General features: G+C 36.2%; 1 pseudogene; it reads right to left on the reverse strand.

Annotated features, from left to right (window-relative positions):
- Positions 1 to 19,677, reverse strand: part of LOC100477887 — a 111,499-nt pseudogene that overhangs the window by 91,681 nt on the left and 141 nt on the right.

Here is a 19,677-nt window from a genome sequence, read left to right on the forward strand (position 1 = left end):
TATAACCTTCATGGAGAAAATAATGTTAAAAAAAAAAAAAGACAAATGTCACATATTTCGGCCATGCAGAATAAACCAGAGTTCACAGGAAGATGGATGATTAGAGTCCATGCCCAGCTGTGTATTACAATTTGCACAAACTTGCATATAATTGCAAATAGTTCAGTATGGCCAGAACAGTGAAAAGGGTGGGTGAGAAAAGGGGTAGTGAATGATGTTTGAGGTGTTTGGACTCAGTACTAGGTATCAAAGAAAGGATTATCAACAGAGAGTTGATAACCTTTTGTACTTTGAAAATAACATGCATGGTATTATTCAAAGAGGTGTTGCGGAATTGAGATGCTGGAGTTTTGAAGCCAAAAGAATTTTGGAATAGTTCAACTGTCAGAAAATAAGAACCTAAATTAATGTAATTATATCTATAACAGAGAACAAAGGACAGAGTCAAATAATAGCTTGAGAAATTTGATAAGTAGGTCATGATGAGTGGTAAGGAGCCTAGAAGAGTCAGTGTCAATGCTTGGATTTCTAACTTTGACCTAACAACACACATGGATTGGATTGATTTATTGTCTGGGGGTGGTGGTTGCTACTGGTTGTTGTAATTGTTATGTACATGTGTGTGGGGAGTTGGGGGAATAGTTGTTTGTTAGCAGTTGTTCAAAATAGTGTACACTGAGTTTTCTGGCACATCGAATATATACACTATTTAGAGGACAAAGTCTGGTTGGTAGTGTACGTGTATATGCGTATAGAACTCAGAGGCGAGGTATGGTTTTGGGAAAAGGTAACATTAGATAGATGATTATGTGAGAGATTGCTTAAGGACTGAATGTTGTACCATATAAAAACTGATGAAAAAAACCTAGAGAAAGCAAAATCTGAGAAATAGACAAAATTTAAGAAAGAAATAAGAAATGCAACTTTAGAAAAGTAGGTGGCTAACTTAACACCCATTCTCAAATAACTTCTCCCTTGACAACTTCACTCCAAAGACTGGAAAAGCCAAATATTCACCTCCCTGCCTCTATTGCTGCTAGGAATGACCAATGAAATAATTTTTACTGTAGAAAATAAAAGCAAAACTGCTGGGTAGTTTCAAGGAAAGCTTTTACTTTCCTGATGCAAGGTTGTGATTTTGCTGGTGCCGTCCCTTTTTTCCCCTCTTCCTGCGTTGAATATGATTAGGATGACTGATGTTGGAGTACAGATGTGGGAAAAGCCACAGAAATCATGAGCTGTTGCCCTTGTAGCTCTGAATCACCCAGTCTCGCAAGATGAAGAAGTTCTAAAGATCTGCTATACAACATAGTGTCTATGATATAGTTAATACTGTGTGATGCACTACAAAATTGTAAAAAGGGTAGATCTCGTGTTGTGTTCTTTACACCTCCACCCTTCTCAAAAAGAGATGGGCAGCATGAGGAAATACAGTTTGGAGGTGTTGAATATACTTTTTACCTTGTTCATGATGATGGTTTCACTGGTTGTTTGCACATGTCCAAACGCATTGAATTTTGTGTATTAAATATGTGCAATTTTTTATGTATCAATTATACTTCAGTAAAAGTATTAAAAAAAGAATGAGTCACATGCCTTCAAGTATTTTGTTATCTTGAGATAATGTAACACTTTTGTTTAAGCCACTTAGTAAAGTTCTCAACTTCTTGAAGAAGGATGCCTTCTAAGTTGTACAAAGAAGCCTTAAATAAGGCAATGACGGGAAACTCAGAAATAGTCAAAATGTTAATATCCATTGTCAATTTTACACCAAGAAGAAATTAAGAGAGAGCAACTCCAAGTTGTTCATGAGATTAAAAAGTAAAACATAATCAAATTTTGTAAAAATTTTAATTTATCTTAAAATTTAGAAAGTCTTCACAAATGGACCTAAATTTATGGTAGATACCTCATATAATGAACTTCTTATTATTTCAACCTCTTTAAACATTAGTGTTAAGTATATCTTACCCGGCTCAATTTTGAATATGTCAATAATTCAATGAACATTATTTTAAAGATTAAAAGATGATCACTTCATGTTTCTTCTAAATTGAAAATAGAGAGACACCTGGGTGGCTCAGTCAGTTAATTGTCTGTCCTTAGCTGGGGTCATAATCCCAGGGTCCTGGGATCCAGCACCCCAGTTCCGCACACCTCCACAGGGCTCCCTGCTCAGCAGAGTCTATTTTTCCCTCTCCCTCTGCCCCTCTGCCCACTTGTGCTCTCTCCCTCAATAAATAAATAAAATCTTTAAAAAATAAACAAATTGGAAATAGACCTTTCAAATTATAAAAGTAATGCATGTTTACCAGAAAAGAAATCAGATAATATAGATAAGTATAAATAAAATGGTAAAAATACCTAACATTTCTACTAGAAAAAACAAAACTGTTGGTCTGGTGCCTAAACTTCCAAATTTTTTTCCTTTGCTTTACTCACCAGTGACGTTGGCTTGTTATGCAGAAATTAATGGAATACATGTACAATAAGATTTTATAGAGAGGTATTTTTGTTATATAGCTGGCTCAGAGAGTATTAGCTGTATACTTACTTTTTTCACTCATTGCTTCTTTATTAAAAATGTTTAATTTCTATTAATAAATGTTGTAAGTGAGAGTCTTCATCTTTTGGTTCCTATTATTGAAGTGGGTACATATAGTAAAGCATATTTAGTGTGAATTAGATAACATTAGGTTAAGTAAAATAATCAAACAAAAAAAGCCTGACAGCTATAAATAACTTGACAGCTATAAATAACTTTGCTTTGGAGAAAAAATACTCCAGCTTCAAAACTAAAGCAGTGTATAATTTTCATTGTTTTCTTTCTTTTCCTTGCCATTAACTTAATTTAATACAATTTATCTTAGTCATTGTATTATTTATATCTGTCTTGTCATTTCACTATGGTTCAAAAGGCATTATAGTTTCATTAAAATGATAAGAGATAATATTGAAATTTACAAACTACATAGGGAGTATACTAAGGAATTTGAAATATACCGTGAAGTTGATCTGTGTCTTTCATTGTTAATTTTTAGTGTTCTACACCCTCAATTTGGAACCATATAATGTACATTCTTTTAATGGGTGTATATCTCAGTAGTTCTCACTTTGTTTATTGTGATCATGGAACAATAAATATAGGTCCAAGTGTGTCAGCTCTAGGACTATCTAATGTTGCACTTTATAAACATCTCTTACTTTAAATAAACAGCTTACTGCTCAAATAACAAACTTTACCTTTTCAAGACATAAGATACCCATTTTGGGTGCTTTAATTTTTTAAGACTACTGACAATTTATTTTACAGATGACGTATTTTGTCAGCATGTCCTTTTTTGCTCTACTTTTGTTTTGTTTTGTTTTGGACTTTGGAGGCGCATCTGTTTTGTTTAAACAAAATAAATAAATGAGAATGATCATTTGGTGATTTCACTCAGTTTAGCAATTCCAATGTCAACTTCTCTATCTTTGTGTACTTTTGCTTATAGCCTGATTTAACAAATATTGACAGAAAGTTCCACATCCTGAGAGTAGTCAGTTTTTGTGAGTAAAGAGAAAAGTTTGTCTATAAAGAGCTATACAGTTTTAAATTTTGGATTTGCCTGTGAAGTACTATCAGAAATTAGACATAACTTACTCAGTAATTTTAAAAAGCATCTCATTTACAACAAGACAAAACAAACAAAGGAACAAAAACCCCACAAAACGCCCTTTGATTTCATGGTGATTACTAGATAAATAGCAGGTGGAAAATAAAAATATAAGCTAGGATATAGTAACTAATAATATTTTATTTCAAATACAAAGCATTAAGTAAATTAACAAAAAAAAGAGAAAATAAACATTTAGAAACAATCAAGTTACAAGGGTATTTAACTAAATCTGGTCACCTTAGCTTAAAAACCGTAATGTAGAATTAATGCCTTTCCATTTCTAACGCACATACTTAAGCTACAAGTATATTTATTGTCCAAAGAATTTCTCTTGCTCCAGCTGTGGTGCTGGATAAGTGTTGTCTTTGCTCTCTCTACTGCTGTGTTTACAGATAATATACTGACACATAAAACTGGTTCACCAAAGTCACATCTAAAGCAGGCTGTAGGACCTGAACAATCCTGTGTGAGAGCACTTGGGTTCTCTCATTATAAAAAATGAATTTCTTTTACTGGTTTAGAAAAGTCTGAATCATTGTCACTCAGACCTCAGAGGCACTAAGCAGACATAAAAACTGCAGGAGGAATGTCAAAAGCAAAAGCAGTTATTTTAACAGCAGTTGGCTAGCTTCTTCTGTCCATTTATTTAAATGTTGCATTGAAGCCAACTTGCAATATGAGGACTCATCAGGTCTATGAAAGCCAAGAGAAATTAAGTTGCTGGTCTAAAATAAAGTGTCTCCTTGTGCCTTGAAATTCATTTCTGCGGTCTAAAGGCCATTTTAAAATATTAAAACAGTTAATTAGAGATTAGGGCACTACACTCAACTTCTAAAGGGCTTTGCTCAGATTTCAGGCTACTAAAAGTTTACACATTAAAGAAATCTGAAACAAAATTTGTTGGAAGTAAGCAGACAAGCTTTGCCGCTATTGGAATACAAACTTGAAAAAATCCACAGAAACTATGCTTTAGTTTCTGTATATGAAAGATGATATTATGAAACCAGACAACCTGTAATGCCCATTTCAGCACCAATATATATTCCTCTATGATTTATTCATATTTTCACAAGAGCTATCATTTCTATTATTTTAGATGACTCATTAAAAATACAAATGATTGATGAATTAATGTTTTTCAGTATCCTCCATTCTTATAATTATCAAAATAAGTAAAGTTTCTCTGAACTCTGAACAAGATTACATTTTTGATCAAAGTATATTTGGGGCGCCTGGGTGGCTCAGTCGTTAAACGTCTGCCCTCAGCTCAGGGCCTGATCCCAGGGTCCTGGGATTGAGCCCACATAGGGCTCCTCCACTGGGAGCCTGCTTCTTCCTTTCCCACTCCCCCTGCTTGTGTTCCCTCCCTTGCCGGCTGTCTCTCTCTCTGTCAAATAAATAAATAAATAAATAAATAAAATTTTTAATAAAAAATATATATGTAGCTTTTCTATTTATGAAATATATAATTTTGGTACAATGTAGACGTGTAAAGTAATTTTTATAGTACCAAAGAGGAATATAAAATATAGCAATCATGAATATTATTATTTTTAAAACCATTTTATTCTTACCTGGGAGGGATGAAGTTGAAAATTGCTGAATTATTTCATTTATTTATTTATTTTTCATATTTTTAAATTTAAATTCAATTTAATTTACATATAGTGTATTATTAATTTCAGGGGTAGAATTTAGTGATTCAACAGTTGCATATAACACCCAGTACTCACTACATCACGTGCCCGCTTTAACGCCCATCACCTGGATACCACCTCACACCTATCTCACACCTGTCAGAATGCCTAAAATTAACAAGTCAGGAAATGACAGATGCAGAGAAAGAGGAACCCTCTTACACTGTTGGTGGGAATGCGAACTGGTGCAGCCACTCCGGAAAACTGTGTGGAAGTTCCCCAAGAAGTTAAAAATAGAGCTACCCTACAATGCAGCAGTTGCACTGCTAGGTATTTATCCAAAAGATACAACGTAGTGATTCAAAGGGGCACCTACCTGTACCCCAATGCTTATAGCAGCAATGTCCACAATAGCTAAACTATGGAAAGAGCCCAGGTGTTCATCAACAGATGAATGGATAAAGAAGTGGTATATATATATATATATATATATATATATATATACACACACACACAATGGGATATTACTCAGTCATCAAAAAGAATATAATCTTGTCATTTGCAAACACGGGAATGGAGCTAGAGTGTATTATGCTAAGCGAAATAAGTCATTCAGAGAAAGACAAATACCATATGATTTCACTCATATGTGGAATTTAAGAATCTATTAGCTTTTATACTCTGCTTTTTTATCCAATTACATTGTGCATTCTTCTTTCTCCCCAAATATCGTATATACCTTAAGTCCCATTTTATTATTTTCCTGCCACTAAAAATTCCAGAAAATGAATATTTGAATATGCATTCAACCCAAGTTAGGGTATATATTAGACACTCTACCGACCAACTTTTGTTGATCGTTCATGCTCAATGGTGTACAGAATATTTCATTTTGGACAGGAATATAGATTTTGTTTATTTTCCACATTGTCTCTCATTCTCCAGCAGATTAGCCGGGCTGTTTACACCTGGTGGAGGAAGTGGTGAGTGAGTATCAAGACAGCAAGGCCCACTGAGCAAGCTCAAAGTTTCTGCTCCCAGTGGATTTGCTACTGTCGCATTGGCCAAAACAAGTCACACAGGCAGCCCTAGGATTAGCGTAGGAGAGGACTGCACAAGTGTCCGCACAGGCAGGTGTATGAAAAACGGGGAACTGCTACCACAGCTATATTCCATAGTATCTAATTTTGGTGTTTAATATAAAATAGAAAGTGTTATACTTTAAATTTACTCCAGAACAAAAATGGAAGTACTTTTTGGCATTTTTATTCTATATTTTTAGAACTATAATGTTTGGTCTTAATTTGTAAAATTAATTCTAGAGTGCATTTCCCTGATTCTTAAGCATGATTTAGATTTTATTTGGCATGAAATTCAGCTGAATGCTAATGAACAATAAACAAATTTGAGTAGGTACTAGAGAATAAAGTCTAAAATGTTGATGTTATCTTTTGTTGTTTTTCAGAATAGATGAAATAAAGGAAAAAATAAGAATTATGAGAAATCTGTGTTATTACAGTTTTCTCACTTGTTAAATGTTCATTTTAGCTCCTTTGTATTATGATTTTTATTTTCTTTCTTGGGTTTTTTGCAGTTTCCCTACTTGTAGGCTATAAATTTTCACTCCTATTTACTGGAAACACATCACCTTTTCTAAAGATTTGTAAGATATCTGAATTTCCATACAGCTTACTAGCTTAATTTTTTAAAAGTTATTTCATCACCTAGTGAACACAAATGCTAACATATTCAGAGATTCAATTCAGTATAAGATTCAGTGTGAAAATCAAAGCAACCAAGCTCAAGAAAGCATTTGTGTACAAATAGATTTGAAATATTTTGGTAAATGTTACTTTTCTATACATCTTTTTAAGGTTTTTTTGTTTCAATATCTCACACTAGCATTTAACTGTTTCATAAGTTATCCGTGGGTATTCCTAAATTGCTGCCTCTACCGAATGGAAGTCTCAGAAAATTAAAACGTCCATTTCACCAGAATTATTAAGCAAAAGTTTTCTAAATTATGCAGGAGACACTGAAGTAGCATTGAGTCAAAAGTCTAAGGCAAAGTAAAGAAATTAACTATCACTGTTTGCTCACATGCTCTTGCATATGATCATAGTGAAGAGGAAGTCAAAGAGAACAAACATTTTGTGTAATCAGCATTTATTTAGTCTGCTTTTCCATGACCCTTGACCTTTCTATGGCATTATAGCATTTTCATTTATTATGCTCAGACTCTGTGGCTGCCATATGTGTGTGTGTGTGTGTGTGTATTAGTGTTAAAAAAATTTCTGTTGATCTTCTTGGAAAAAATGCATAGTTAAAAAATAGAAGGGTGGTAAAAAAAAAAAAAAGAAGAAGAATGGTTCGTGCATCCAAAGGAGTGCTATGAATTCACCCATTGAAAATCATTTTTGCTGTCAATTTATTACAATGATGGATAATACATAAAATAAAGTTACAAATCCAGGCTCATAAAAACAGATGAATATCTACAACAACAACAAAAGAAGAATAAAAAAAAATAATGAGCACACTTACGCCACTGTCTAGAGAGGCATCAGTCCCACATGTGCAAAGGTGGCCAGAAATCCAGCTCTTGCAGCATAGTAAGTACTAAATACACTTCATACACAGATGAGAAACTGGATCCAGGCTCACAGGTTAAATTTAGGGGAAAGAACCAGAGGGAGGGAGGAAGGTAGGGAGAGGGAGGGGAGAGGAGATAATGCTAAGGAGAGAGAAATTTAAAATAATGAGAAAAGGAAAAAAAATCTATAAATAAGAGCAAAACCTAATTCTAAGAAAGATAGCTAATGGATTCTATCATTAAAATATAAATTCGCATCAGGCAATAATAACATTACTTAACAATTTGAAAAAGTTATTAAGATTATTGAAGATGTTTGTGGAGATAAGATTAAAGATATTTGTCTTAAAAACGTATAGACAGAAATTATTAATCAAAAATTTATACAGATATGAGCAATGGTAGGTAAATACATTTTGAAAAATTAGAAATCTTGGATAAAATTTATATAATACATACAATTAGGAATTTGAGAAGCAAACTACACAAAGCACACTAGTGAATTGTAACATTATCTTAGGAATTTCATCACAAATGAAGAGGAGAGAACGTTCAAATCCTGCTATTATGTCGGTAGCCACAAGAGAACTATGAATGCTCTCTAACAATGCAAACAAGCCAGAAAACCAACAGAGCCATTTTTAAAGCATATAAGAGAGCCCATGCCACAAAGAAAACCAATGAACTAATGTGCAATTTGATGAATACGTCTTGTCAACAAAGAGGCCCATAGCTGCTTTTATCTTTGGTGAAGTAACAGAGGGAAGAAAAAAAAGATTTGGGTAAGAAGAAATCAGATGAGAATGCTAATAACCCTTTTAACAGCAAAGTGAGAACCAGCATACGAGTGGAAACTCTCTAGAGTAATAGATTTAAGGTAAGACTTTAAAAATTTGACAGTTCTTTCCGTTGGTCTTCACTAAGTGCTCATGGAAAAAATGAAGGCAAATAAGGACCCCAAGAGATAACTCCCTGTGAGGTATAAATATCAGACCTGAAGAACTATTATGGCAAGTAGAAGACTGGGATAAACACGATAGAAACTTCAAGCATTCACTTAATCCAAAGCAACAGCCCTCTACAGGTGGGGAAATTAGCAGGAGAGGTGACAGACTTTGCTAAATACCAGTCTTGGGGCTTATTAATAGCAGAAAATGTCTCTCTGGATCTTATAGTGAGTATTAAATCCTGGATATCTGCATGTGAAAGAGAAGCAGGAGAACTGAGAAAGAGAGAGATCTCTCCTGGTTTGTATTTGCCTAGGACTAGCAGGAAGACAAAGGCAAGAAAAGCTCAATGAAATCAGATATCCAGCAAAAAAAGAAGTTTCTGGTCCTGAATTCAAATAATTTGAAGTATGCAATAAATGATCTAAATCTAACCCAAACTAAGCGATGATGTTGTTGATGATGATAATAATAATAGTGAAAAGAGCTATTTCAGCAGGAACTTGACTGCCTCATACAGGATTCAACTTAACAGAAGAGAATACCTGAAATTTTTGTACACAGATATTACCTACTTCAGTTCCAAAATGCCTGGCACTCAAGTGAAAAAAATAATTACAAAGCACAAAAGGAGACAAAAACCATGGCTCATCATCAAGAAAGGAAATAGTCAATAAAACAGAATAGATAACATAGATCTTGGAATTATCACATTTGTATTTAAAATAACTAACATAAATACATAAGGCAATCTATTGGATAAAGGGAAAGAGCATTCATGACACATAGGGAAGAAAGTTAAATAGATAGATAGATGATAGATAGATAGATAGATAGATAGATAGATAGATAGATAAATAGATAGATAGATGATAGATAGATGACAGATAGATATATGATAGATAAAACACCCAAATGGCAATCTGTTATATAACAAATGATTTTGCTATTTATCAGATAGCAGAGAAAAAGCTCAATGAAATTGAAAAGAAGTTAAAAATGCAAATACACAAAGACCTGAATGTGAGACCTGAAATGATAAAACTCCTAAAAGAAAACATTGGCAGTAATCTTTTGGACACCAGCCTTAGCAACACATTTATGGATTTGTCTTCTTAGTATATGAAAAGGCGCTCAGTATCACTAATCATCAGTAAAGATCAAAAGCACAATGAGATATTACCTCACACATGTTAGTGTATCTATTATCAAAAGACAAGAGATAAAAAGTGTTGTTGAACATGTGGAGAAAAGGGAACTCAGTGCACTGTTGGTGGGAATATAAATTGATATAGCCACTATGAAAAACAGTCATGGAAGTTTCTTTTAAAAATTTAAAATAGATCTACTGTAGGATTCTGCCATCCCACTTTTGGCGATTTATCTGAAGGAAATGAAATCACATCTCTAAGAGATATCTGTGCCCCCTTGTTCATTGAAGCATTTTTTATTGTTTACAGTAGCCAAGACATGAAAAGAACCCAAATGTTCATCAGTGGATAAAAGAATAAAGAAAATGTAGTAAATGCCTACAATGGATTATTATTCATCAGTTGGTGAGGGAAAGGTGGTCAAACCAACAGATTGCCATTTCCTGTGGCATCAAATTGACAGAAAGTCAGGTAGAAATCTAGGCTTTGCTGGACATAGACAGGCATGCTTCAAATTAAGGAAGTAGTCACGTAGCAAATATTCTAAATCTAAACTTATACTCAGAGGTTCTGTTATTCACATAATATGCCAATATTGGGACCTCATTGATCAGGTGACAGTTATGTCCACGGATAGGCCACATGGATGGTGGAGACAAGCTCTTCTACAGTTTCCCCCCTGACCTAAGAGCGTCACACTCATGGACTGAAATTGAGGTATCTCGTTCAGCACTGCACTGCAGGAAATGCACACCATAGTGTCCTGTAGTCCCCTGGAACTTAGCTCTTTGGAGTCTAAATTTCAGTCTCCACAACTTCCTGAACAACCAGGCTAAACTTGCAATACATATTTCTAATCTGTAGTATAGAAAATGCTTTGTTATGAGTCTTCTCTCCTCTATATAAATCCTTGCTTCTTTTCACATTGCCAACTTAATAAAAATATTTGCATAAATGGTCATGGTCAGCTGCAAAGTTCATCATAGTTTCAGTTACTAAGATCTCATGTGTCCTGTTAAATGTCAATCTCCTAACTCCAGAAAATGGAGCCCATAATCTCACATGACTATCTGCTGTGAAGGTCCTGTCCTTTACTTTACTAAAATTAAAATTTTAAGTCACCCACTTGGGTTGTTTCAGATCACTCCATGTCTCATTTTCTTCAAGATTTCAAGAAAATTCACTAAACAGTTAAAAGTTTTAAGGCAGGGGTGCCCGAGTGGCTCAGTGGGTTAAGTGTCTGCCTTTGGCTTGGGTCATGATCCTGGGGTCCTGGGATCGAGCCCTGCATCGGGCTCCCTGCTTAGCGGAGTGCCTGCTTCTCCCTCTCCCTCTGCCGCTGCTTGTGAGGTCTTTCTCACTCACTCTCTCTCCCTCAATTAAATAAATAAAATCTTTAAAAAAAAGGTTTAAGATATATATATATATTTATGGAGAGAGAGAGAAAGAGAGAGACAGAGAGAGAGAGAGAGAGACAGAGAGACAGAGACAGAGAGGATACCAATGCCTTAAAACTGTCTATGTGTGTGTGAAAGAAAGAGTGTATGGAGGCAGTTATATCTCCCTAAAATACATTAGATGAATTTCTTTATTTTTAATATCTATATAGAAAGAGAGAGAGAGAAAAATAAAACAGAAGACAGACATATACATTTAAGATATAAACTTCACTATTTATATATAGTAAAAATTTAGATTTACTAATAATAAAGATTTAGATCTGTGGCCAGAGACTGACTAAAAACTTATGAATTGCCATCTTCACTGTCAAAACCATGGGATTCCTAACTTAGAGAACATTAAATTATTTATCATTATCTTCTTTATACTTAATATTGATTTTTTTAAGAAATTAAAAATAAAGAAATTCATCTAATGTATTTTAGGAAGCTATAACCGCCTCCATACTCTCTCTCTCTCTCTCTCTCTCTCTCTCACACACACACACACACACACACACACACACACACACAGTAGGACTGAGAGCCAGATACTATCTTCTACCACCTGAACAACTTTTTAAAGGCCTAGTGCAACATCTATACTTATTCTCAGATTCACCACTTTCCAAAACAGGTTTCTGGTAACAAGGAAAAATTTAATCCCTGACTTCACAGAACTTTCTGTCTAGTAAAAGAGATAAAATTTGTAATAATGTAGATGCAATAAAAAACAAAATGTGAGGGGTGCCTGGGTGGCTCAGCCAACCAACCGACTCTTGATTTCGGCTCAGGTCATGATCTCAGGGTCATGAAATCGAGTCCCGTGTCAGGTTCTGTGCTTGGTGGGGAGCCTGCTTAAGATTCTCTCTCTCCTTCTGCCCCTCCCTCCAGTCAGCTCTTTCTCTCTAAAATAAATAAATAAATCTTTTTTAGAAATGTGAAAGACGATGTAATGAAAGTACCAGAACCTGCAAACCAAATAAATAGATCTGTAGAAAGAGGTTAAGGAGATGGGTGAGAAGAAACAGAAACAGTCATATTGCCTCAGGAATAGCAACTGGACTCCATGGCTCATTTAGGGACTTAATGATACATTTTCAATAACACAGCTATTCATATTCTAGATTGTTCTGAATCCAGTTAATTGAAAATAATCTGGAAATTCAAAACGGCCTTCCTCTGGATATTTGATCACTTCCAATGCAGGCACATTTCTATGATGTGTTTAGCTAGCAGATTAGTGAAGTGGGTATGTCAGAATGATTCAGCTTGCTAATTAGCGTTTTTAATGAGTTTTTGCTAGGTCTCTCCTTAGCAGTCTATTTACCATTTTCCATACTGTAGTTTAGAAGCCAAAATCCTAGTGGGTTTCAAATTATCTCAAAGCATTTCTACTAAAAATAAGCCCATGGGTGCCTGGGTGGCTCAGTCAGTTAAGCATCTGCCTTCAGCTCAGGTCATGATCTCAGGGTCCTGGGATCGAGCCCCCAGTCAGGCTCAGCAGGGAAGTCTGCTTTTCCCTCTCTCCCTGCTCATGTGCTCTCTCTCACTCACTCTCTCTCTTTCAAATAAATAAATAAAAATCGGTAAAAAAATAAGCCTAGTTGTAATATTTAATGAATTTAATCAATAGCAGGGATAGTAATAATAAGGTGAAGCATAAGAGCATAAGTAGTAATAATGAGGAAAGGTATAAGAGCAAGTATATAACAAAAACATATAAATACATAATACATCCAAACATTAAAATAATAAAATCAAAATAGAAATGTGTTTATGTAGAATTCAACAAAAATTACCCAAATATGTATATTACTATATATACAATATTTATTTAAATGAAGTTTTAATGAACTTGCAGATAAATTTAAACTATCTTGATTTTATAAGCTATAATCTGTGTGATAGATTATTTTATTTGCAAATTCTGTGGCATTGGTCAATACACTGTAACTCAACAATACCTGTGTATCAACTATATTAATCAATTAGTGTACTGTTATTATGTACTGTATTCTATTACTATGTGTGGTAAGTTCTAGTTTGGCAAATATAATAGCAAAATGAAAAAGCACGTGTCTATCCATTGAGTGACAGTCTACAGTCCAGAATAATTCCCAATTAAGAGAATCTTAATGGTGCTATATATTATCTGTGTTTCACTTTATTACAATTTCACATCAGAGAGAAAATTTAGAGTCAGAGTTCAGACTTGGTGAATGCTAAGCCTTGTACAAAGTTGAGATTGGTTAACTCTGTTCAAGGTGGGAAGCTTCTTTTAACTTTCCTGGTTACTTTTATGGAGGATGCAACATGTTGATTTCCAACAAAATCTTTTTCCCCTTTTCATGTTATACAGCTCTGATTGGAAAGTGGCTTCTCAGCTAGAGATGACATTACCAAGACCCTTTCTGTGGTGGTAATAAGAGCCGTCTCCGATGAAAGTGAAGATGAAAGTAAAGTGAAATGTGTCTAGGCGAAGTTACTTAAGAATCAGAGGAGGCTTCCTCGTGCTGTCTCTTTACCCTTTTGAGGCCTGAGGATAGAGGACTCTTGAGTTTCCGGGGGACGGCAGAACACTCTGGAAGTGACCTAATTCCTAAATAACCCCACAGAGGAGACATGCTCACATCAGACAGGAATATACCCACATTAGCTAGCTGTGTGAGTGACAAGTAAACTTCTCTTGTGCTGAATCATTGAAATTTGGGGGTTTGTTTTTTAGATTATGGAGAGCTACCCTAATTACAGAAAGAATTCAGGATTCTTCTACACACGTGACTTTTTAATTACATTATCGCCGTGATCATTTGAATGCTTATTAGATACATTTATATTGGTCTCCTACTAATGACCTACTAAATGAAATCAAGTCACCTATCAAATGAATGTATATACATGCATATACATTAAGCATATATAAAGGATGGGATAGAGTCAAAGGTCGAATGTTAATAGTCAGAAAGCAGCCTTAAAAGCAACAAACACATACACATACACACATTTTCATTTATCCAGCTCATCAACACATTGTAGGATGAAAAAGCACATAGGAAAATCTGTGTTCTCTCTCTATGGATTACTTCATCTCCTCTTTTCACTTTATTTTATCAAGCACATTGTGTTAGGGATTTGGGAGGCCTATTATTAAAACAATCCTTAATCCTAAGGGAAAGAAACAAGCTGGTGATGCAGATGTGATCTAAGTGAAGAGAATAAGCTTTAAGAAAGTTCAATGAAATCATATTACAGGAAGAATATACAGAACACCAGATTCCCTATTGAAATCTATGATTATATGAGATTAACTTTAAATCCTCTTTGTTAGTACAGATTAATGTTTAGAGGGAATATAGCAAGAATATGAAAAGAGGAAAAATTCAGTAAATCGCTGGAGTCTACTTTTAATAAAAAAATTTCCTTTCTTTACCAATTATATAATTATATTAATAAAATTCCCAAATATGACTGTCAGAAATTCTTCCAAAGGGTGAGTATGAGTTTGGCTTCAAACACTGCTATTGTGCTACGATCAAAATCCTTTAGCTGCAGGGACTCCATTCCATCTGTTCAGTCCTACCTAACAGGACAAGGAGTAGATACTTCCCTTCCACAAAAAAAGTAAGAATTTCTTCCCAAGGAATTTTTAATCGGCGATGTTAGAAACAGTTTCTTGTGGCACATGAATGTTTAATTTGTAAACTTGTAAAATCTGAATAGACTCTCTTGCAGTGTGGATTGAGTTGCCCTTATGGAAAACGAATAATGTTGAGGTGACCAGCAAGATATAGGAGACACTGCTGCTTAGCTTCTCAGGGATGTCTGTAAGCCTTTCTGATCACTAGCTGTCCAGCCTCTGCCTTAGGTGGGGACTCTGAGTCCTTTTTGTTTGTTTGTTTGATCTGACTCCATTCATTGTTCTGTTAGTTGAAATTTTTTTAAAAAGCCCTTAGAGAAATATATAAAATAATGCTGGAAGAAGAAATGAATTTCTTACTCTGGTAACCTCTTGAATCATTTATGCTTTTTGACTTGCAGAAATGTTTCAGCAAAATTTAACAGCATCAATGGCCTATATTCAGAATAGAGGAAGGACAACTACTGCCTCATTTTTCTGAACTATAGAAAATATTCTACCTTTGAAACTTATTTCTCTTCTTTGTGTAAAAGTTTAACTTCTCATAGTTCAGCAGTTCAGAACAAACCCTATGTCTGTTCAAAATGGTCCCATTCTCCATCACTTTTGGCAAAGTATGACCCAGTTGACATGGTTTTAAGTTTTACTTTCTTTTCTGATAAATATATCTATGAAATCTTATTGAAAGTAAATTGATTGATGGCTTGAAAGCTTGTGTAATTTACTCTAATAATTGTAAAAATGTTGTGCGAAATCTAAGACTATGGGCGTCTATGGCAATAGGGTTAATCCTGAGGTTATATGTGGTTCAGGTTCAAAAAATATATATTTAATTTTGAATCTCGGACTGTAGACCTTTACATATTGTTAAAAGGTGTTACTGTGATTTATTCACTAAAGAACTAAACATTTAACACATTTTTTGACAAGTATTGTTCTTGCTTGAGAAAATTTTATGGGAAACACTTTCTTTTCCCTTGTAAACTTTCATTTTGGATGGAACATCCAAGGTTCAGCTTATTCTTACTGTACATTCACTGCATGAATGACTCTAAGGGCTAGACGGGAAGACCCTGAGCCACATTTAAGCAGAATGAATGGACTAAGTCTCCCAAGGAACAGACCTCTGCCTGCTGATGGAGAGTCGTCTAGCAGGACACAAGATAGGTAGGGACAAGTACCAAGGATATCTCTGTGCCAGCAGGTGAACAGGCTGTGGCTCAAGACCCCAGACAAAGTAAAGAGAAGGGGAATGGTTGGGACTCTGACTCAGGCAGACCCCTGAGTTGAAATCTACAGATGGGAAGTGCAACGGAGCCCCCGGCGTCTTTTGCCATCACTTGCCTGCAAAGGTGGCTCCTGGTAGGGATGCACTTGAACAGAGTGAGTTTCCAGAAAAGGCAGCACTGTCGGTACATAACTCCTCCACAATCCACTAAGCGCCTACACTACAGAGATGTCACTCAAAGACCTGGAAACTGAAGCACCACAACTATAAATATTATTAACTGCAATTGATTCTCAACATCACGTTCACATGTAAGCACTGGTTTTGAAGAGTCGGGGCACGTAAGGGTCTACAAAGTGACATTTTGCAACCCCTAAACCCTCTTCCTTGGGATCCATGTGCCTGTTCATAGTGACAGCTCTGTCAGTTAGCTCCAAATCAAACCAGCCAAGGATTTGAGGAAGACATCTGGTTAATTGTGCATGTCCACACCCAAGGAAGAGAGAAACATTTTCAATCACAAAGTTCATAGCAGTCTACCCCAGGATCCAATCCATCTTTCTTAGAGAGCCGTGTGTGTGTGTGTGTGTGTGTGTGTGTGTCTATGTGTTTTGCTTTTACTTGACTCGCACTGAGAGGAACCAGGACAGTCTATAGAACCTCCCCATTCAGAGAATGTAGAGGTCTACTCCTCCAGGAAGAAACCAGGCAGGGAGAACCAGGTAGAAGGGAGAATAATAAAAGACTCCTGCATCACAGGGATGCCCTGTCACAGCAGCAGCAACCTTGGAGACAGAGGGGGCAGTGTGGAGGGAAAAGCTGAGTGTCACTGGCCTGAATTTATCTTGCCCCAGTCTGCTCCACAGCTCACTTCCAGCCAACTGATAGACAGAGGCTTTGAGACCTGGACCTGCATTTTACCCCTTCCTCTGGAACCTCTCCCAAACACTGGTCTTCAGGTCACATGAGACAAACCTGCCATTCCAAAGCGAGGCTGCTGTGCTGCCCAGGGAAGAAGTAAAGCGCAACCCAAGAACCATTACACGGCGAACTCTGCAAGTCCCTGGGGCAAGTCTGCACAGAAGTGCCTCACCCGAGGTTAGAAGGGAGGAGGGTGTGAGGCTATGTTGTGGGCCTTTCCAACACCTCAACAGTTAAATCAAGGACGAAATCACATTGGATGATGTCTAGTCAGCTGACAGACCAGGCTAGGGAGTTCCTCAAAGGTGTATTGTTTTTCTCTGTTTGTTTATTTTAAAGAATTAAAGTCGGGGGGGAGATTGCCAAAACCATTTGCCCACGCTTCAAAATCCATTCTAAGGAATATAGTCGGCATAATAAAAAATCATTTATCTTTTTTTTTTTTTTTAAAGGAATATAGTCGGCAGATAGAGGCAACCTCAGTTCAGATAGGTGGTATGAACCTCAGTTCAGATAGGTTTCCCAACAAATGTGTCCTCATTCCTTTCTTGTGTGCAATATCTGTTTCTGGTTTTGACTTTTTTCAGCTTTACCGAGGTATAACTAACTAGTAAAATCAGAATAAATGTAAAGAATACAAGATGATGATTTGATATATGTAATCCTTGTGAAAGGATTCCCACAATCTAGTTAATTAACACTTTCGTGTGTGTGAAAGCACTTAAGTTCTATTCTCAGTAAATTTTAATTATACAATACAGTATTATCAACTTTTGTCAAGATGTTTATACATTAGATCCTTAGAACTTATTCATCTTAAAATATTTGTTGTTCTCATGGAGATTGTCACCACTTTGGGGAGAATGTCCCAAGGTAAATCTGAGTGTTGACTGAGAGATGGGGGGAATAGGGCAGCTTGGCAGTAGGAAGCTGGGCTACCAAGAGGCTTGACTTTTCTGTCGGTTCAGTGAGTTGATGTAATGAAAAATGGCTCCCAGAGCATAGCTAGTTTTAACATTGTCAATTTTCTGAGTCAGCTTTAGCACTTTGTTCCCCAGAAACATGAATTCTTGCAGTAGCAAGCTGACATAGGTGAAATCCATGTGTATGTACAAAAGGGTTGTTCTGTGGATGAGTCTCCATTGTCTAACACACACACTTGATTGGAGTTTCAAAGTCTACAACCGCAAGACTGACTCCTTTCTCTGCATCTATAAGTCCAAAGTTTGCTGCAAAGTCATGGTGGTAGGAAAATACAGAAAAAATCAAGTTCTTCACTTCTTCCACTTTGTTCACTGTGTTTTGAAGGATTTCTGCCCCTCTGCCAACAAACAACTCATAGAGGCTAACCCTTTGGCTGTCCTGACAGCCTGTATATTATTTCAACATGTTCCTGTTCTCCTTTGAAACTGGGAGACAAACCAGGGCAGATCAATTCCTTTCTACCTTTAGCAGATTCTTTTCTATGCCATCCCAACCCATGAGTCTTACCAACATCAATACAAGACCCAGTAGATGTAGAAATGGAGATTATATTTTCTGTTAAACATCTAGAATGATGTTATGCTACCAACTGGGGATGTGAGATTGGTGCTCTCAACTCTTAGAAGACCTGAGTGGATCTTGCCCCCAAATCTAGCATGTCTACGCTGTTTCTTCCTGGGGGCCTTCTACTGCCTGTTAGGAAGATGACTGTGAGCCATGTTGAAATATTTTCATCTATTCCATTCATGATAGAAACACAGGCATCTTCCACAGTGAAGGAGATGCCTTCAATGCTTCTTTCACCTTGTGTCTCTTGCAGTGGCTTCTGAGCTTTTTCTCCTAATAATAGGTTTAAATTTGCTCTTCCCATGAAGACCAAAGAAGTGACCTTCCAGAAGACAAAATGAGTTTCTTACTTAACATCATCTCTTATTGCTCTCCCAAGATCATGTGAATAAGCAGAAAGGCCTGACTTCTGTGCTTTGAAGTTTTTTGGGTCAAATTGGGAGCCTCTCTGGGCTACTGTGCAAACTAGAAGATGAACATGTGGGTACCAGTTATTCCTATGCCAGACATGACCCTGTAGAAGACTCATGACCACTTTCAGCTGTGGGGAGATCAGTGCAGGCCCACTGGACCCTCCCTGCCCCTGCAGCCACCTCCATGATGCTGAAGAAGTCCTGAATGACAGAGACCACTGCCCCCTGGTATACACCACATCAATAAACAGACACACAAACAGGCCCAGAGGTGATGCTTTCTTCAGCATCTTCAAGCTCCCATTATCTTGCATGTTCTCATTTCTTTGTCTGAGGACTGTGACTTAGTTAAGATGGCACAGCTAGTACATGGCAGAGCACAGCCATGAGTCGCCAGCTTCTCTCTCTAATTCAATGCACTTTATCATTTCATTTTTGCTATTGTTTCCAAAGCCTTTTACAGAATTTAGTGGTAGCAGAGGCACTACCAAACTTCTT

Source organism: Ailuropoda melanoleuca, chromosome 3 (assembly GCF_002007445.2).
Source record: "Ailuropoda melanoleuca isolate Jingjing chromosome 3, ASM200744v2, whole genome shotgun sequence".
Taxonomy (NCBI): Eukaryota; Metazoa; Chordata; class Mammalia; order Carnivora; family Ursidae; genus Ailuropoda; species Ailuropoda melanoleuca.